Source organism: Vanellus vanellus, assembly GCF_965231255.1.
Source record: "Vanellus vanellus genome assembly, chromosome: 3".
NCBI lineage: Eukaryota > Metazoa > Chordata > Aves > Charadriiformes > Charadriidae > Vanellus > Vanellus vanellus.
In genome coordinates, this window is record NC_138907.1 from 127,722,218 (window position 1) to 127,744,295 (window position 22,078).

Genomic DNA, 22,078 nt, shown 5'->3' on the forward strand with positions numbered 1-22,078 from the left:
AGCTCACTTTCTGATAGACAGTGGGACTGACTCCAGCTCCTTCTCCCACAGCATTACTTCATCTGAAGGGCAAACAGGAGCAAGGGTTTAAGCACTAAAGCAAACAGATCCAGCTTTAACACACAGGTTGATGAAAGCAGCCGTACATAGCCACTCTTGAAGTAATTTCTTTGTAGTCTTCATTCCCACAGATAATTATGAGCTTAAACATTCCAAGACTTCAAATGATATTTTGCACTTTCTTCAAGTTAAAAAATAAAATAATTAAAATCTTACGCTTTTAAAGTCAAGATTAATGAATCCTCACGAGAGTAACAGTAATAGCCACAGTTACCGAAGTGATAGACTTGTGGAGGTGCTCTGGGGTACCCAGCGTTCCCAAAAACTCATTTCCCACATCTGTACTTCCCTCGTAGGCTGCCCGTGTACAAACCCACCCAGCTCTGCAGTGGGCAACCACTGCTGCCGAACACCAACAGCCTGATGGTGCCGCAAGGGCACGTAGGGATGGATGAAGACAGCAGGACCCCGAGTGCAAGGAACCAGTCCCACAGCAAGGACCACCAACAGCGAACGGATTCGGAAAGCAGAGGTGCTTTTCCCTTTCTACAACAGATAAGCTTATAGTCTTGTAGAAAAGCTGTGCCTCAGCCTGGGTTGAAATTCTAACTATTTAATCTAAAAATTGTTAGGCTTAATATTATTCTCTTGGGGACTATATACATACTCAAATACAGTTTTAAAGGAAGGCTTGCAATATTGATTTTTACAAAGAGGCTTTCACAAAGTACTGCTAGCAATAAAATTAGCATTTGGGAGAACTGTAGGTCTTAAGTCCCCGAATGCTGAGAGTATGAACTCAGGGGAACCTGAGTCCAGGGAATGGAGGAAATCATCTAGTATTTCACATCCACCTTTAAAAATGACAGTGCATGGGCCAGCATGCCTCTCTGGAGTGACCAGGATTTAATACATTATCATAATAACAAGAGAAAAAAAAAAAAAAAAAAAGACATACACGCCCCTCAAAGGGCATAACATAAGACACAAATAGTTTGTGATAAAAAAGAATAGGTTTTATTCTCTCCCCCAGATTTGGACAGCATGCTATATTTTGTGTAGCAAATGTGGGGGGGAGGAGGAGTGAGGGAAAGAATATCAAAATCAAAACAAGTCACAAGGCATCAACAATCCCTTGATGACAGAAGAGTAGTTTTTGTTGGCACAGCTCACGACAGCTGGAGGAATAATTGCAAAGCTGAGACAGAATGCCTAGAATATATTTTGCCTTTAGATTCTCAGATGAAAGATGCTATCCACAAGCACTTTGCAAACGTTAATTAAACCCACACAGCCCCTTTTGGCAGATCAAGAAGTATTTATTCTTATTTTCCAGAGAGGGGAACGAATATCTCAGGCACTTTTAACATAAGGTATCCACTCTTTCTACTTAGGAAGCGCCCCATAGATATATACACCATTATAACCACAAATTAACTTTTCCAGTCCAGCAGCCTCTGCAGCACACAGCCAGAACAGAGCTGATACCTCTTATTTCCCTCTGCCTGCTGCCCCAATAGAAATCTTGACTCTGCAGAAAAAGCAAGCCAGCTCTGGCCGTATGGGTCAACAGAGGTGAACATGAACACTACAAGCAAGCTTTAAAGCAACACCATCACTTTATGAGTTGTAAAAGAAAAAAAAAAAAAAAACAAACAATTCAATCGCTCCTCCTTTGGTTTTCCTCTTCAGTGAAGATGATTCAGCCTTTCCAGACTGACTGGGCTTCAAGCTGTGAAATGTCTCCCCCATTTAAGAGCTGTTCCCTGCAGGATTGCTGCTTCCCAACACCGCTTTATAGACACCCACCTTCATCAAGCCACTGTCCAAGGAAACGTCCCAGGCTCTTGGGCCACTTACCTACATTCAGATCACACGCTGCCAGTTTGAGAGCCCCACTGCAGTAGGAGGAGCGTGTCCTCACTACCCCCAGCAATCTGCCTGCTGTAACACCGGCAAAGAGGAGAAATACTTCTAGCATCTCCCCCACGCAATGCTCCAATTAGGGACTTGAGTCCTCAGCTTTGGCTGAGTTCCTCTTCCCTGAGCCCAAGGCAAGTGCCTGTGAATCCAGTAACAATCAGGTTTCATCCATCTTCCCTCTAATTAGACGTTATATCAGCATATGTAAGTATTTCAAAGTAGCTTTATGCCTAGCCATCAACAGGTACAGCTACCCTTCCAAATAAGCTTCCTATTCTATATATCGATATACATACACCACTCTTCAGTATGATAAAATAGTATTAGTGTAAATTTAATCCAATACCCTGAGTTAAAGCAGGGAGAACCACTGGAGGTAAAATGGAGCAGTGAAATATTTACCAAAAAAAGCAAAAGAGGCATAAAGCACTTGAGACACCTACACTGGCAGGGCAGCGGTACTGCTGTCTTCTGTAAAAAAGAGTTATCCTCAAAAGAAAACCAGTCAATTATTTGCTAAATAGACATGGAAAAAATTGTATTTAAGAGAAGAAGAGTCAGTTTGTTGGATATACAAAGAGTAGCTGAGAACATCTGCAAAGACAGGAAGAGTACGCATAAACAAACATGAACTAAAAAGCCAAAACACAGTGTGGCCAATGCTTGTGATCTTACCATGAGAATAAGTGCATTTGGAGTTCTTCCCCATTAAAAAAAAAAAAAAAACAAACAAGCAAACCAACCTTGGGGCAGCTGATGAAGTATATATTTCAGTAGGAAATATCTCTGATGATGCAGTTGGAAAGGAAACCTAGGACTAAGTGGAACACATTCACAGACTTAAGACACTAAAAGGCATAAAATCCACTAGTTTTCAAAAATCTCATCCCAACATATGTATAGCCCAGGAGAAGAGCTTGGATATGAACCTAATAGTGTAAAATACGTAGTTTAAAACCTTGTTTCCATTCTAATTTCTTCTCTAATACATACTTGACAAAGACCCCTTCTGCCTTACACTGCTGAACATGGGAAGGAAGATCCCTGCAGTGATGAAGAGCATTGTCTCACCTTACTCAACACTGTAAGGTTGAGTGATGTCTATTGCCCTGAAGCTGGTCAAACACAGGTCCCTCACTTGTGACACGTGCAGATGGCCACGTGCAGTCGGCCACATGCAGTCGAGTCTCTTGCAGATCCATTGGACACACCAACTCAACAATTACAGGTCCAACAGTTTTCTATGTGTTGAGTGCACAGAGTTAAAGCATTCTTCAACCCAAACAAACTACCAAGGAAATAAGTGTTTGGGGATCCAAGCTGCCATTCAAAATCATTGAGTTTCATGCTCTACACTTTATTTTACTCAAAGTTAATGTTGTCCAGGTTATGTTTCCCTACAATAGCAGAGGTAAGGATATTTTCAAATTGTCTATCACATCTCCAGCTGCTCTCTGACCCCACTTCACCAGCCACCCGGGCCAGCCTGCCTGGCTTAAAAGCCCATCTCTTAGTGTGGTCATCTTATTCAGATATTGACATCCACCAGAAATGCTCTTGGACAGTCTTCCCTCTGGAGAGCTCAGACAGTCAAGGGCACACACTAGTCACACAAATATAGTTATGCTATGTTTTTATATCTATAATTTACATGCCATTTCTGTTTATAGTGTAACAGTGCACAGTGCAGGTTTCACCACCACCTGGCCACTGTGCCCAGCAAGTCAGGAGACTGTCCGGGCCTGCAGTGTTCAGATCAAACGCAGAAGATGGAAAGCTTTCCCTAGACTGATCCAGTGCCTCAATTGCCTTTCTTGGGAGCTTGCATGGTCACAGCAACTTTCCATAGGAACTGCAAGGTACAGCTTGTAAAACCAGGCAGCTATATGCTGCAGCATACTGAGAAGACAGCTTTGTCGCTGTCCCACACCATCTTCTCTTTGCTAATCCAAGGCAGAGGCAGTTCCTAGGACCACGAAAACCTGAAACATAGCCAGGGAACCAGGTAGCTGGTTATGCAATTCCAGTATCACATGTGCTGTTGCAACCTGGCACTGCCAAGAGACATCAGGAACAGTTGGGGTAGAGCCAGGAGATGTTTGCTCCTGCATTTAGTTACCCCCTCACTGACCCTTTGCAGGGAGGCAGGACCCACAGGGAACCTCAACTGCTCGCTCCACCCATCCCCACGTGCCAGATCTAGTCTGGGCTATTCCCATGCAGCTGCTTGCTTCTTTTGCCATCCAGCTCAAAGCTGTTTCTCCAATCTGTTCACTCAGGATGGTGGTAATACAAGGGTTAAATTAATCCACCTCAACGGCATGCATTAGTTTTTAGCGATAGATAGAGTCAAAGTTTTTTGGCTCAAAATTCCATCTATGCCCTTGGCTTCTAGTTAAATTAAGATTGCACACAGTGAGGTAGATAGAGACATGATTAAAGGTGTCCATTGCATTCAGAGCAATTCCCACAGAAATGTATGTATTTGCAGTACACTTCATCTTGATGAAAACTTTGAATCAAGGTAATTCCAGATGAGAAATGTCGCTGTGTTTTAATGCACACTGAGATGCAAGGCAGCTGCACTGACCTTTCCTGGCTGCTGTTCTGGGGTTCTTCCAACAAATGTTTGCAGTTTTCGGACTTGTTTTGGATTTCTACTGCCCTTTGAGGACACAACACAGAGCAACACAGCACACATTTGCATGGTGCAGCAGCAGCTGACTGGTACCAGCTAAAAGGTGGCATAACTGCTGACCTGATACCTGTACCCGGCACAGGGAGATGATGGGAAGCCTGGGACAGCTCAGTCCACAGGGATGGCAGAGGCCAAAAGCCTCCAGGAGAACAGAGAGCCCTCAAATTCACAGCCACACACCATCCTGTCAATGCGTGGGGTGCTTCGCCACCCGAGCGGCCCTCCTCTTCTTCAAGGAGAGGTTTGAGGCTGAGCACTTAAGGTTGCACGAGGACTGGTGCTAGCAAGGGCTACCCTTCTGCCTGTGTAGGCGGGGGGCAGGCCTTGCTATTTTGTTCTTTACGATAAGAGGCAAAGCACAGTTTTGGCCTTCCCACACAAATCCATTCCTGTATGACTGCCAGCTCTTTATCCCTTTCCATTTCACTTTTGTTTGTTTGTTTTAAACTTTGCCCAAGGTTACATTCAATAAAGGTTTCTCCCTCAAAACACAACATTGAAAATACCATCACATTGACATCTGGAAATTGCATTAAAACCCTTCTTGAAAGTGTATGTTTTTCAGAAGAAAGCCCCAACCGAGCAGAGGAGCAAACTTCTGCCCCATGTCCCTTTGCAGGTAAAGCATTTTGCAGCGGTCATCTTGCCAGCTGTTCTTACGAATTTCCACAGATCAACAACCCCCCACCTGTGCTCACTCTCTCCTGCCCTCGTGGGAGGCAAACACCACACACACATCTATCACACAGAGCAAGCGTTATGCAGTGGCCTTGAATCTTGATAGTGGGTATAAACAAGCATGGGACAGCTCGAGACCATCAAGTACAGCCTGCTACAGTCACCAACTCAAAGCCCTCTCTGAAAAGCATCAAAGTGTTTCAGAAAGAGCCCAAGTGGCTGTTGAGCTCACTCTCTTTTTCCACACAAACAACTATTTGAAACCTGCACGTCCCATGTCCAAAAGCCACCTTCTAACTTCAGTTGCTGTTTATTTGTGGCTTCATAATATCATTTTCCGTTTGGAGACCGCTGTCCTTTAAGTTAAAGGATTTTTTTTCCCCTGTGTGGTATCATTTCTATTACATATTTACAGAGAGAGTTCGTAACCCTTGTGCCCACCCTTCAGCATCCTAAGCACACCTCTGAGATACCCCTGCAGCTGCTCAGGGATGGCTGACAGCGCCTGTTTTGCTGCTCCTGTGTCCAGAAAATGTTCCACGCTTCAGAGAAGCGGCCGTTTCTTCTGCGGCAGGCTCTTCCAGATCATCCTTCACTGAGCCAAATGACTCTGGAAAGATCCCTGGGGAGGGAGCGCTTTACTGCCAACGAGCCCCATTAAGTATCCAACAAAATCCAGCAAGAAACAGCAGAACACATTTTATTATTTTTTTAATTATTTTTTCAAGTTGGCCATAACACACAGAACATGACAGAGCATATGCCATATGAATGATCTGCCCACAATTCTCTGCACCTATTTTGGTGGCTGTAAGCAAATGCATCTATTTCCAGGAGAAGAAACTTGACTCGGGATAACAAAGTAATGTGAAAGCACTGCTTTTACAATGACTGCCCCACACATCACTTATCACAGGGGAGAAAGCAACAACTGCAAGTACCTTTCAAATACTGACACGCGCTATTGGCACGACAGACTTCATTTAGGATGTGGTTTCACACTGTCGCTCAGCTGATCTCATGACCTGTTGCTGCCGAAAAGAGATCTCTTCCCCAGCTTCCAAGCCTGGATCCACAATGAGCAGATTCAGGGAGTTAAGCTGGAAGGAAACTATCTGTCCTGAGAAGGAAGGAATCAGATACACATCAGCACAAGAAGATCAGTGGGAGCACAACACTGGGAGCAAAACCTTTCCTTGCAGCACCAGCTTGACATTATATCAGTTCAGCTACAATGCACAACCGCGCTCTAAATTTAGATAGCTTTAGAACTATAAAGCTGTATCTCACGTCCATTATTCCTCTCTCAACACAAGAATGAGCCATTCTATTATAAATGCTTTTATACAACCGTAGCGCTTTCCACCCTACAGGAGCACACATCAATTGTGGATAAAATGGTTCAACTTTTGAATGTAGACAAAAACTGAGACAAAGCTAATGGTGGTGAAGGACAGGTTGCCCAGGGAGGGAAATGATCACAGGTTTAGGAGGAAAGGGGAAAAAACCCTACAATTTACCTGAGATTGGGTCACTGCTCATTAATGCTATGAAGAGAATCACTTCACATGTTATAAATTATGCTGCTCTCAGCCTACTCCCTTATTATCCATCTTAGCACCCAGGACCTTTTCACACACACAATCTAATGGGAACACTTACTCTGAATAAAATGGACATGAGGAAAAAGAACCTGCGGGCTTCGGGCTTCCTTTTGAGCAAGAACCACCACCCAGAGACAGAGCAATGGTATTGGGTTTCACTGCTCACTTCTCAGTCACTCTCTGCATTTCCAACCTTCTCCATAAAATGGAAAACCTCTCTGAAAACAAACTCCAGACCGTGCAGGCAGAAGACACAGTTGTTTTCTCCTGTTGATATTTCTATCTACCCCCTGCTGATTTGGGATTCCCAATAGAGTTTTTAAAAGCTTTCCTATTCAGGCTGCACTCCATTTTAGGAAGATTCTGGAGAGAGTGAACTGTGTGCAAGGCAGACATATAAAACTTTTAATTTTGGCTATTAGACAAAGCTCAGTGTTCAACAGCAAGTAACCAATTTCTGTCCCAATATTTTTTTCCTAATCGTGACTTGAAAAAAATGCAGCTATAATCACACAATTCTTTAAATATTTAAAGTTTTTACTGTATTGAAATAAAATCCAACATCAGGTAGTAATATACTACTGATATCTCCTATCAGGGCTGGCAAAGGTGAGAACACGCTTTTCCCCACACACTTTCTAATCTCCTGCTAGTATCACTAATAAAATAAACTAATAAGAATTATTTAAAGGTGTTTTAGTCTAAAGATTCAATGTTGAAAGAATCCACAACTTGCTGAGAGAGAACAACAAAACCCAACTTCAACCAGAAAGGCTAAAACATCCAATTTCAGCTCAAATATTTTGTCATTTCTCCCTCTCCTTCCTGCTAAAGATCCAAAACTATGAACTGTGTGGTTACAGTCCCACAGACTGACACTTCATCTCACTCTTACAATAAGATCTCAGAGGCAAAAGCATATAGAAACAAAGACACACTTGACTGGCAAACCCAAGAGTACCAGTATAAATTAGCTCCCTAGAGACTTACCGAAGGCTTTCTTTCCTCCTCAAAAGGCATCAGCTCTGTGATGCCTCACGGTAAGCACTCTAGACAGAATTAAAAGGACACTAAATCTGTCCACAGGGAAAGGCAGCAACTGGATCAGCAGGATGAAGCAGAGGATCCAGGCAGCCTCACGTGGAAGATGAGTGGGGAAAGGGAAGATGTGCATCCTCCTTTCCTTAAGGGCAGTTTCAGTGCAGCAATGCTTTCACCTTCCACCCCTCCCAACTTAAATCTCTCTTCTGGAAATGCTTTCATAGGAACAGCCTTACAAGACCTGAACTATAGCCCGTAACATCTATACTGTCCAAAGCAGCAGTCACCATTGGACACTTGTACAGAGGGTTGAGGCACTGTGCAATGCCTCTGAACTCATTTCAGATCCAGACTGACTTAGCACCTGCTTTCAAAATCTTCCCCCTCTCTTATCAACAGTGTAAATACTAATATGCAAAACATATGACTCTTCATATGACTACTAACAAAGATTCAAGTCCTCAGGTAAGCCTTTCTACAGCACTGTCTGACACAGGCCCAGGCTGACACCTGCTCATAGAGGCAGATGTGAAACCTGTTCTGCCCAGGAGTCTTCCCAGCAAGGTAAGCCGTAGCCCTTGCTCATTACTCTGGACCAAGATTTCCTCTTCTAAAATTTTAAGCATCATCTTCACAGCGAGATGCCCACGACTTCCACATAAGCCTTTCTGCTGCCTGCGGGAGGTACACTTCTTGGCTTGCTTTTAGCTCATGTGTCATTCTGGAGGCGGTAACAGAAGAAAGGTCTGTAAGAAATAAGTATCCTCCAGTCAGCAGCATCAGCAGCTAAACACCAGCAGCAGGTCTGAGACCCACTGAGTACAGGAAACACATGACAAAAACATTGCCAGAAGCGAAAAATTTAATAACCTTGTTATTAATTTTGGAAAAAATAACAACACCGATTCCCACTCTTCCTTTGATTTGCAACAGGAGGAGGAAGGAGTGTGAAGGAGGGAGAAACAAGTTGTTTAAACAACAACAGCTGTTACATCAATACCAGCATAATGGAGTCGCAAGCATCCTGTTCTTGTCAGAGCAGTCGCTGCTTAAGTAAGAGCTCTGCCTTTTGAAGAGGACTTTTTAAGCTCAAACACAAACGTTCAGCTATATTTTCTTCCTAATCAGTAGTCAATTATCCTGCTGAGTGATGACAGAACAATTCCACAACGTAAATCCTTTTCATATCAGGGCCTTCTGTGATCAAGTTGCACTGGAAACTTCCTTGCTCACACAAAAGCAAGAGGATTTCACTTGTGCTTCCCACAATTGTTCCCAGGGGCCCCTCTCCAAACTACCACGTGAACCTTCAGTGTAGAAAAACCTTCACCTGACAACATGAGCTAATGCACTTTTATCCAAACTGAAATTTCACTAGTCAAGGTTTTATCAAGTCTGAAGCTATCTAGAAAGTGTTTAGGTCCAGCTGTCTATGGATTTGACTCACGGAAGCAAATTACTGCTACTGGCAAACATTGTTCCCTACTTCCTAATCATTACTATAGTAATGCAAACCTCCTGGAGAGTCCCTTTTATACTTTTTTAACCACTCTGAAATAGCTTTATTATAGTAAATAATTACTGCAATATTGTCATATCACAAGCAAGTTTTAAGTTGTTCTTAGGCGTTGTACCTTGGGGTATTCTTGTGTCCAGCACCATTCCCCTCCTAAGTGCCAGAGTCCAAATATACTTAAATTACTTTCAACAGAGCAGGCTCTCACCACCTGCTTTTGGATCAGTGAATGATATTGCACTCACGAGAAATCAAGAGAAGCCAGAAGTTCTTAAATCAAACCGAAATCTGGCCGGTCCCCAGGGTTACTAACCCCATTTTTACAACAAAATCTTTTAAGCAGCACAAAGAGTCAAGGCCTCTGCTTCAAAAATTATCCAGAAGCTGATCCTCCCCGTGACACGGAGCTCTCTTACCCCTGGCTGGCACAGCAACACTCTTCAGGAGCCAAAGCACCTCCTGAACACGTCACTGCTACAGTACCCCTGAACACGTCACTGCTACAGTACCCGGGGTGCTTGATGGAAGAAAATTGAGCAGAGCAAAGCAAAGGAACCATCAGGCCGGATCCAATGAGCTTTGTCTGATTACAAAGAGGCATCTACTGCACACTCAACTCCTTGGCCTCTGTCCAGCTTCCAAGATGATCCATCATCCACATGCAATACCCTTTTTGCAAATCTGGATGTAATTTGAATTCGGACTTATTTCCCTGGCCAGGACACGGGTTAGAGCCAAGGTATCCTTCATTTTGCAGACAAGATCCCATGTCATCATGTCACAGATCTCCAGGCTGGCGAAATCCAGCTCTACTTCCAACTCATGCTGTAAATAGCTTTAGGAAACTGCCCCAGCAGTCTACCTGGCCTCCAGGGGACACGGTTTCTGATCAGCTGCTGTTATCTCTGGAGCAGAGAACACATGTTCAGTGAGAGGTCCCCACAAACCACGCTCGTAGATAAGCTTGAAGAAAAGGCTGGCAGAAAACGGTCCCTTGCAGCAAACACATGAAAAGCCTGATGATCCTCTACCTCAACACAAAAGTTGAAGCTACAAGTTCAGTAACTTTCTGCCTATTGATCTCTGCTGCTTCAACAGTATCAGTAAATGTTTATCCCTGCTTCAAAAGGAAGTCCTGCATGATATTTCTGAACAGGAGTGATCAGATTCTCCCCCCTCCTTTTTACATGGGGGTACAAGACAGAGGAGCAGAAAGAAAGCGGTCTACAGCCTTGCCCCTGTAGCAAAGACAGCATGAAAAACACAGCTAGGGAATCTGCTCAGACACCTGCTCAGGAGCAGTTCAGTAATGAACCCAAGAAACAGCCTGGAGAAGAGCAGCAAGGGAGCTGGGGCCACAGCCCAACAGGGGATAGCTGAGCTTTGTTATTTAATACTAAAAAAAAATAGCAACACCAAGAGAATAAGAGGAATGGAAAGTTGCAGACATCCATTAACACATTACAGAGGATCTTGCTTGCAACATTATGGTTTTAGCCGCAGTTGAGTGCTCTTTCTCTAACCCACCATGTGATTCAAGAAGAACTGTAAGCAGAAAAGGAATAAACACACAAACAGTGACTTATTCTACCTAAATATGAACCAGTTCCTGGAGGGGAAGGCAGGAGAACAGAATCCGAACTGATATTACAGGCTCAGCAAGCAGGAGCACTTCAGCACATACTACCGGCTTTGTAACTCTGCCACAAAGGCAGCCTGTTACAGCTCTACCATTACAGCATTGTCCCACACTGCCTCAATTCTCCATTTCAATGGCTGTATTAAATGAAAAAGTCCCCTGGGTGAATGGCGCTAGCTGGTTTCTCGGAGCTCCCCATTTATAGCATACTGCTTTCCAAGCCTTGCTGGATCACGGCAGGGATCCCAGCAAGGTCTCTGAACATTCCCTCACTCCAAGCTAACACATGAGGTTTCCCCTACATAGACTCTTTCCATCACAAGAGATTTTCCTGGGCAGAGCAAAAGTCCAATGCGTAACTCAGCATTTTACAAGCCCTTTCCACACTGGCTATATTATTCAGTCAATGTACTGAAATAAAATATAAATAAATACACGTAGTGTTCTAGTGCTGTCCAGGAAGAGCTGATCCCTCTTTCAGAGATCAATGTCTGGCGCATTTACACCCTCTAAGGACTGCCTGGACAAAATAACGCTGAAACCAACATGAGAAACAGCCAATTTGGCTGTTCTTATCCCAACCAGATTAAAAATTACTCTCAATTTACTATCTTACTATGCTACATCTGAAATTGTTACAGTAGGCTGTCTGTGGGCTGGCAGGATAGCTGCATGCAACTTCACATAAGCACGCATAAAAAGAATGAGAAAGAACCATAAATACATATATTATGAATGATTAAGGCAAGGAAAGAATGAAAAGGCCTCGTGTCAACAGTCCTTCACTTTGAACAAGCAGGGGCTGGGATACCCTGGTTCGTGATAGACCTCAGATCAACCTATGGTGTCTGGATGTATTTCTCTCCCCTCTGTCCTCCTCCTTGTGCCATATGTGTCCCCCTTGGACTCAGGGCTGTGCGGCTGTGAAAGGCAGCTCAGTGCCCAGGGTGACACATCTTGGCAGACCAGGTGAGGCTTTAGGGAGCTGGTGTTTTATTACTAGTGTCTAGATAAATCTGTGCAATGAAATCAGTGTGCATTTGTTGACATACTTTCCTGGACACAGCAGCAACACCAGCTGCTTCAGGAGAAAACTGCTATGAGGACTTGGTCGCCACACACCTGTAGGTCTAATTTACAGTACCACGATACCATGGAGAAGAGTTACAGGGCTTTTGGCACGGCACTGGTATGGCAGAAGTGGTCACCATACCCTAACCATACCCATACTCTAACGGTGATTAACATGGGCCCCTTGAAACAAGGGGCTGCTGAGGCAGACAGAAGTCAGGTCCTTTGGTTTCTCTGAACAGAGCAAAAACCACCAGTGGAGTACAGACAGGCCCAAATGACTGTGGGGGTTCTTAGGTTTTAAAAGCAGGAAGGAAGCACTGGGGAAGGCAGCAGAGAGGAAAGAGAAAGAAAAGCCCAGCGGCAGGAATCGCCATGGAGCTGGGAGGCGTGGGGGAGCGTGCCCTGGGACTCGGAAGATAAGCCCCAACACAGGGAACGACTGCTCTGGGTAATCCATGGAGCTCTGACTCAGTGGTGAGGAAAATACCCAAGTGTTCCTCAGCTGAACGGAGGCCCAGGTTTCCCAGGCTGCCCACAATGCAGGGCTCTAACCACCCCTGTGGGAGCCGTGATTCACCTTAGGGCAGCACAAAAGCCACGGATATGAGTCAGGGCAGATATACAAAACCACAGACTTGTCACAGTCCTGGGCCTGTCAGTCCGCAGCCATCACTGCAGACCTGTGACTACAACCCTGGATGCTAAGACTTTAATCACGCTGTATTCCATTTCTACTTTTTGGAAGTCACAGCACTAATAAAATGAGTATCACCTATGCAAAGCACAGGGGATGGCGGGGCATGCCTTTCCCTTGCAGAACCAGTACCTGTTTGATGACACTGATTTCTATTACCTAAATAAGACTAATTTTCTCTCTTGATATCATTTCCCCTCTTAACCAATGGAGAAGGGGAGAAGATTTAACATCCAGAGTGTTCCTTGTACCCATTCAGAAGATGCCATACACACCAGCAGTCATTTAGTTTCATGAAATTACTGCAGTATACAAAGATACATCTCATATCCTGGCTGACAGCTTTAGCACAAAGCCATAGAATGTCTGCCAGGGCACCTTGTTAGATACTATATTGTTCTAGTGACTCAGTGCACTAAAATGTATCAGGTTTATTCATAGCTTTTCTGATAGAGTCTTTAGATTAGACACATAAACTTCTGCTTTTTAGAAAAAAAGTAAGTCCATGGCTTATTATTATGTGGAGCATACAAAATTCCTAGTTTCTTTTCCAGGGTTATACATACAAGAGAACTGAAAAGGACAGGCCCTCGGAAACCTAATGGTTCATTCAAGCTTCTAGTAAATAGGACTGTAAGAACATTTGAGAGGAGAAAAAAAAACAAACAGACATGCACCATGACCAAAAGTAACTATCAGAAGGGAAGAGGACAGAAGAGTAGTGAAGATGGTCAAAGACATGCAGCATCTTCTGTAAGGACAGATGAATTAATTAGGACATTTTCATCTGGAAGAGACACCTCTGACAGTGGACACTGTAGAGATCTTACAGAACCCAAACCAGCGTGGAACTGGCAAACATGCAAACAACAATTCCCTATACAGGAGCTTATTACAGTGAACTAGTTGGCAGCAGATTCGGTTACCAAAAGGAGGTGGTTCATCACACAAAGTTATAGTTAAACTTTGAAATGCCTGGTAACAGGACAGAGGCCAAAAGCACATGTGGGTTCAAATAAGAGCTAAATAAATTAATGTGAAATGAAGGCCGTTTCTACCAGCCACTGCTGGAGGACAGTCTTCTGGCCTCCCACAGCTCAGGTGTTTGCTTGCCATGTTCTGAGTTTTTAATGAAGCAGGCAAGAGTCTATAGCATCTTCTGAGAAGAGCAGCCAGAAGAAGCAGGAGAAATTCATCTCCCTCACTGCCCAGTGCTCCTCGGGAGGACTGTAGGCAGGAGTTACAGGCAGCACAAATCCTCCTTGCAATACCAAACTAACTGCTCTTGCTTAGCTGCCTTAACTGCAGTTGTGAGCAGAAGACGACCACACAAGCACATCCACAATTAAGCCCGGTGCTTGCACAAGAAGCATCAGACCTACACTCACATTCACACAGATGATGCCATGTCCTCATAGGAAGGTACCTGCAATACAACCTCTCACAATACTTAGCTTTGCTGCCAAGCCAGGAAAGCCTCAGGTGATGCATGAACATGAGCCTCTTGAAGATATTTTTCTATTCCAACCACAGCCCAGTTATTTAGATATTTAGTGCCACAGAGACAGTCTTGCATAAGAATGACTTGTTAAGGACTCCCTTGAAACAGGTTCTTTTCCCATTCTGTTACATGAAAATCCCAGACCATGTTTCTAGCATCTCTCCTGTTCCAGCTCTCTGCCAAAAACAGCCCTTCACTCAGCTGTCTCCTACTGACCTCAATTCATACATGCAGTCGTCTTGCTTTAATCACAGTCTTCTGCCCTACAAAAGGGACTCCAAACCTGAAATTCTTGTCTCCTACCTTCATTCTTCCAGCCATCAGGCCCCCCAAACGCATAACAGCTTCTGAAGGTCAATGCTGAGCCTGCTGCACATGACACCAGCCATAATGGATGCTCTGCAGGCCAAATTATGCCCTCTGGGAAGCCTATGCAGCCCTGTGGCCTTCTGCAGATTACACAGCTGTCAGGCTGCAACTTACTATGTTCTACTTAAGATATGCAAGGAGAAAGAGAATTCAATGGTATCGACTTATTTTAGCTACTGAAGTCAGCAGATCTGACTCTAAACACACATTGGGATTAGATCTGTCGATTAAGACCATGGCACGATGGCACCATTGGTCAATAACAGCATCATTTGTTCTTCACATGACCTCTCTGCTACTTCCAGTTTTATTATTCACCACCGCGTTAGTTACAGTAGCTATGTACCAGCTGAGAAGAGAGCCCCTCCTGCGTTTGGCACTTAACAAAAGTAGGGGAAAAGAGACTGCTCTGAATCCAGAAGTATAACAAGCTAAATCAATGCTCTAGTAAGTATGAACAGAACATCTGAACGAAGGACATCCTGCGTGTCACACTACACTGGTCTGATACAGAAGAAGCCACAAATAAGTAAGCCCCTTTCTCCTTCTTGCACAGAATTCTCTGCCCTGCTCCCAGGATGTATTTAAGCCAACCTGATGATGCAACCCAGTCTGAAAGTGTATTATTTCTTCCTTGTCTTTTGTTAACCAACACCTTCAGTTCTAAAATTCATCATCCAATTCCTTAGGGGAATCGCCTGCTAGGACTGTTACAATAAACTTAATTGTGCAGTGGTCTCAGTCAATCAGCGCAGTCCCCACACTCACCTGCTGCGTCTGCGCCTGCATTTCACACCCAGAAATAGTGTCCTCCCAGTTTCCCGACGCATACGGTAGGCAGTTAACTATTTCAGTCTGGTTATGCCACTGCACCAGATGGGCCAAGATGTTCCAAGGAACCAGTACTTACTAGCTAAAGTCCCTCACAGCAGCCAGTTTAAAAATATTTGTAAACACCTCATAAAGCACGGGCTTGTTATTACAGCGCATTAGCATGCATGCAAGGTATTTTAATGTGTAAAAATTCCCCATGAAATAATGATTTTCTCCTCTACTTTCAGAAAAAAAAAAATGCCACCCTTACCATGAACTGGGCAACACTTTCCAGTTCTTTTTTCTTACCCTTTCCAGCCCACAAGTCAAGCCAAGCCTCATTTGCCTGATTTCACAGCACGCCTTTATGAGTAACCCCTACATGTGCCAGGGCAGGTCCCTCACCCACCCTCCTCGCCGAGTTCAACACCTCCGACAAGGCTGGAATAGAGGAGGTGAACCTTTGCTCTCCTGACCCTAGAGCCTCCTCTGCTCTGCAGCACAGGAAGCCACACGTGACACATTGCTAAATTATGTGGCAATACCAGTGTCAATTCCCCACAGCCTTGAGCAGGTAAAAGATGTAACTGCATCGGTTCTCCAGTCTGCTGAAATGTGCACACTACTGGAAGTGGGATACAAATAAAATTTATCAATTCAGGCAAAAGGAGCTGGAGATCTCAACATCCACTTCTCCCAAAACAAGAGTTAAGCCAAGGGAGCTTGTATTTCTAGAACAACATTGTCCAAAGCCGCAGACTTAACGCTGCTCCTCAGGGAAGTCAATTTCAAGTCAAATTTAGGCACCATGGAAAATCTTATTCTTGAAATGTTAAGGTACTCACTGTACAAGATGATCAACTGGAAAACTGGAATCTGTCCCTCTTCTGTACCAAACTCTCTACTCGTTTGTCTGGAGCCTATTAGAGAGGAAAAAAGTTGTAAATATAGACAAAGTGACAAAAAAATAATTATTATTTTTTTTTTAAATGAAGAAGTAGGCCGGCTAAGCAATGCAAAACAGACACAGACACACACCCCCACAACACAGGTCAAGAACTAAAAGAGCTTGCAAAGCTCACAGCAAAGTCTCTTAAGCAAATGCTGTGATGTTTGAAAACAACTACGACACAGGCTGCCTCTGGAGGCTCTCAGGAAGGTCAGACCTGATCCAACCCAAGAGTAAAGCAAGATATTTATATAAAAGTGGATAGCAGCAATAGCTACATAAAACCAGTTAATAGAGAGACAATGAATCACAGCTTTTTGACACATGCGGATCACCAATGCACCATTACACGTACGGTAAAGAGCATTACACAGGAAAAGAAGTTTTTCCTCACTGGCCACACAAACTCCTTTGCCAAGACACAGCCCTGAAGGGTTAGATGGGATGTGATCTAACGTGCACCAAAGAAGTTCCTTTAATAGACTTGCTGCTTCAACACACTTTATCCCCTTAATACGGAGCCACTGAACTTCTGCTTCAACCCATTTTGATTAAGCAAAAGATTACCCACAGAACGGCGCTGGGATGCAGACAAAAGGAAAATCCGTTGCTAGACATACATGTTAGTATACATCACACACAGACCAATTATGCTTCAGGGACACATTAAATCCCCGTTCAATTAATAGAGACACCTCTTAAGATGAGCATTAAATAATTCCCTACGATGTAGCAAGACAACTGGCTACTTCAGTGAATTGGAATAGAAATAACTTCACAGCTCCCTACCAACAAAATACTAATCAAAACTTGCCCTTAAAACAACAAGAGGTCAGCAAGGAGGGATGGGGGGCAGGAATGTTACTATTGCAGTGCTATTGTATGCTTATATTAAAGACTCCTCATCAGAAAATTAAATGAAATGGATGCCTTTCATGTTTATCAATAACAGAGCTAATGGTTTTTATGTAAATGCCATTACTTTCAGCCAGATCTGCAAGAGACTCAAGCCATATAGCCCCATCTCCCCTTGCAAGCAACTCCCCTTCAGGCAGACAATCTAAATGCAAATTATAATCAAATGGCAAAACCAAGAGTTTTCCAGATGATTCTGAAAACATAAAACTAGGGACAAAGCATACATATGCAAGAACAACCCTCCTCTTCTGGAAAGACCTGCTGATCTCCTGTTGCTTTTTCAGCCTGAACATACATAAAAATTGAAGTATAACTTGGTTCTCAATTACAGGCATATTATTTACCGATACAACGAAGAGTATCGTTTTCTTCCAATCTATTGCCCTTGCTGTCAAAACAAGGTGGGAGGGGGGGAATTTTTCTACCAAGTTGTAGAGAGAAGATATCTCTCAGAGATGTTACACCCACAACGGAAGCATCCCATCAGCAAAGATACTAAATCAGAGCAGTAATAAAGCTTCAGTTGAACTTTGCAGAACTAATGGCACTTCTACGTTTTCAGGGGGAAATTTCTCCTTGGAACAGAGTTGTTTGTGTGAGTCGGAGGAAGAAGGTGCTATCATAGGATGGTTATCAGAAGGCAGAAATAGAAAACTGTTGTCAGCACAACGAGCATCATTCTTGTACTATTCCGTGATTCTGCGAAAAGCTTTTTTGAAGAACACTTAAATCCTGACCCCTACCTAGAGCATATATCAAGTCAGGTGCTTTCTCGACACTGATTAAAACAAGGTACTAATGGCAAATCTGAAAATAACTAATATTAGAAACTGCACAGAGGAGAAACTAATGATTAAAACAAAGCCTCAAAATCTGACAACTTGACTCCGGCACAAGTCTGCAAGTGAGTCTCGGAGGGGACTTGCTCTAACTACCACAAGCAGCTAAAACACCAAAACTACCATTCCCAAGAGGGACACACGTCCTTGGAGGGATGCAGCCAATTAACAATATAGCTATATACATTCTCGTTACATGGGTAAAGAGCTTAGCACTTTGTACATTTTGAAAGTGCATACTACAGGAATAGTCATAGAGCAGAACCTTGCTAATTAACATTAATAACCGAGAGACCACTTCTGCAAACGGATGGATTTTGTGAATTAGCCAGTGAGAGGACATGCAAAGCTGGGAAGCAGAGAGGCAACACAGCCCAATAGGTACCTGACTCACTTCTTTGGATATCTACAGTTAAATAATTTATCATTATGCCTCAATGTCTATGAGTGAATGTGCAGCCTACAAATAAAGCACCTCTTATTATGCAAGGCCTGAATCTGATTAGTAGGGTTTGACTGAAGAGGTCATTAAATTAAAAAACACAACACCAGCTACCTTCTCCCAGAAACTTTTCACATGGGCCAGCATTTTGGAGAACCCATTGACTTTTACCAGCTGTTCTGACATACTTCATGGCTAAACAATTACTCACAGATCTATTGTTTTATACACCAAAATGCTGTCTTTCAATCTGCAATCCCAACTTGGAATTGCTAAGGATCCCTCTCCTTCTCTTCCTCTGTAGGCCTGATGAAGTAAATCTTGGTGTGTAGCCACATGGTGGGGCTTCTCTAGCAAAAGGAGACTGGGGCCTCAACTTAGAGCTTGTCACCACACTGACCACATGCGGGATCAACCTGTGAGCACTGAATAAAAAAAAATAAAAGCAGCAGCCCTTCCAAAGCAAGCACATCTTTTCTTTTCCCCCACTTCGGACATTTCAGTTACGCAGTTTACAGAACAAGCCCACGAACAGATGTCCTGGCAGAAGCGGCAGCGCTGGGACACAAATGAGCGTTCAGGCACAGCAACTCGGGGAGACAACTTTGCTGCTCCAGAAAACATGTTGTGCAACCACACAGCGGTGCGTCGGTGACGGTGCCACTCAGCCACCCGGGATTTCACACCCAGACACCATGTGCAAGCGTAATCTGATTTCGCAGTCATAGTCTGACTTCAGCTGTCAAACCACAACCACGGTACATTTGCCAGAGCAGCGTGCACAGCAATGTGCTTGAAAACCAGAGCTGTTCCTGTAGCAGAGCTATTTACTCACAGAACTAAAGGTTCCAAAGCATGTATCAGATTCGTACAGTGCCCAGCAGTGCCACACATACCCCAACCAGCACTCACACACTGCCGCACAAAACCTCAACCACTAGCTTAACCAAGAAGTTCAATGCCAGTAATAAAAAGAGATTTTTTCATCATGGCAGAAGCTCCCTACAATCACTTGAATTTTGCAAATGGAAGGAACAAAACTGGAAATATTTCCCCTTGCAAACTGCTTCCTAATGGCTCCTGTTCTCAGCTGTACAATTCAAGACCATGCTAAACTTACTCAACACTACATTTTTTATTTTTCCCCAAAACACTTTCTATCATCATACACACTCACACACAGCCTGTGGCTTACCCCGCTAAAACTCAGGGTTTTCCCTTTGCACAAGTCCAGGTTTATGCACACTAAATCGGTCTGTTCAGCAGTCTTTTCTTACCGCCTTTTGTGAGACGCTTCATGCTATGATGAATGTGTAGAAATGCAAAGCAGAAGTCCATACAAAAAGAAGCCACTGTGTGAGGTGGTTTTGTCTTAAAAAAAAAGAAGAGAGGCAGGAATGACTTATCGCCTCATTAAGAGCTCCAGTCTGCATTTTTATTAGATATATTTAGACACCAATGGTTTAAGGGGGAGGGAAAAAAAAAAAAAAGCTGTTATATTCTTAACATATGGCCCTGGATCAGTCACACGGATATAAATGAAAATAGGCACAGCAGATTCTCCAAATACAGGCATGGAAATCATTTTAATAGTGCACATGACCACATGACCTAGAAAATTTTAAGTAATACCAATCCACACAAAGGTGTGACAGGATTTAGCTACTGCAGGGCTGTGTCTTGTCCCCATTCTCTTGCACTGTGCACATCTGTGCATATCACAGATACTACTGGAGACAGTAAGAGGGAGAAAGACTAACTCCTTGCTCCTACTGAACACACAGACATACTCACAAACCCTTTCTATCCTTCTTTCTAAGGAAAAGAAACTGCTCTCAGCACTGCCTGTAGGCAAAAGGTCCAACTAATGCTGAACTTCCCAGCATACCTTATCTAAGGCATCAGCTCTTGCTTGAGCACAGCTTGGAAACACACCAACACGAGGCTTTTCACCACTCTGGCCTAGGATCTCACCACACCTTGCAGGTAAGGTATTTCTCCAGTGCTCGTATTTGTCTGTTTTCTGACTTCACTACACAGAGTTTGAAGAGTTTGCAAGCTGTCCAATGCAGTGAAAAGGCAAGTCATGCTGTATTCATGTTCCAGTGGAGAAACTGAGGCACGGCAGAGGCATATTCTGCCTAAATTAATTTATCTCAGTGGTAAAACTGAGCTGATATCCCAGCCATCAGCCCCTTCACTATGAAGTGTCTTCTATGGCGCTGCTGTAACCCAGCGTCAACCCAGGCAGCTCATTCTTCATGCTGTGGCCTCTATTCTGCAAGAAACACGCAGGTCCAAGAGAAAACTTCTTTCAAAATCAAAAGCCAATCTATATAATTCTGGCCTGCCCAAATTACTAATGAAAATGATAACTCCCTTGCTTAGTGGCAATGATAAATTATGGCCAATCATATACGTGAACACTTGCACTGAACAAACCAAGGCGGCACACCCAGAGCAAGCATGCCTCACAACCACTAAACGCACATTTCTGTGCTGTACGTGGGCAGCGACTGCTGTCCAGAATATTTTAACAGCAGAAACTGCACTGCTTGCTGTAGAAGGAAAAAAAAACAAAAGACCACAACACAAAAAACCTGAATACATTCCTCCTCGTAGTCAAAGCCAGAACATAAGAAACAAGTAATGTAATTACTTCCACACAAGAAGGAAAATAAACCCAAGAACAAACTGTATTTGCAGAATAGTTCAGGGGCTTCTGTGCAGGGCTACAGCTTCACAGCAGTAGTTGGGAAGAGAAAAAACTACAGATAAGCCAACTTCAAGGCCGATGCACACTCTAGAGCCCATAGCACCCCCTCCTCTGCCCCCTTCCCCACCTCAGTACTGGCTGGTTCAAAAAAATCCTCAAAACTCCCCGGCCCAGCATCCCAACAGTGGTGGGGCTATCTGCGATACATGCTGGCTCCATTTCAGCCCCTCCCTGGTAGTCACTCATCTGCACAGAGGCAGCGCCCCAGAGCCAGAGCAGAGCCTGCAGTCCTGGGTGCCCCAAATACTGCACATCCTTCAGCACATGACTGAGTTTCAGCTTGCTGAAAGTTACCCTTTTTGCAGTAGCCTCTTTTAGAAGCAGAAACAACAACATTTTCCTGCCTTTTGCATCAAGCACAAAACCCCATCAGTGAATGTCCGTCCACCCACCTGCCCAGAGATACTCATCCACGAGAGGTGCACCACCCCCTCCATCCCAAGAGGATGCATTCAGTGTGTCCGGCCCAGTAGCAGCCCAGGTTCCCCAGCTGGGATAGCGCTGGACCCCAAATCCTTGAAGGTTGCAGGCAAGCAAACCTTCA

At 43.9% G+C, this 22,078-nt stretch overlaps 1 long non-coding RNA gene across 1 annotated transcript in view; it reads right to left on the reverse strand.

The window, feature by feature from the left end:
* Window positions 1-22,078, reverse strand: part of LOC309670513 — a 96,432-nt gene that overhangs the window by 57,537 nt on the left and 16,817 nt on the right. The window contains exon 2 of the long non-coding RNA XR_014269013.1: window positions 16,456-16,530. This is a non-coding gene — a long non-coding RNA (uncharacterized lncRNA). The remainder of the gene's footprint in view (window positions 1-16,455; window positions 16,531-22,078) is intronic.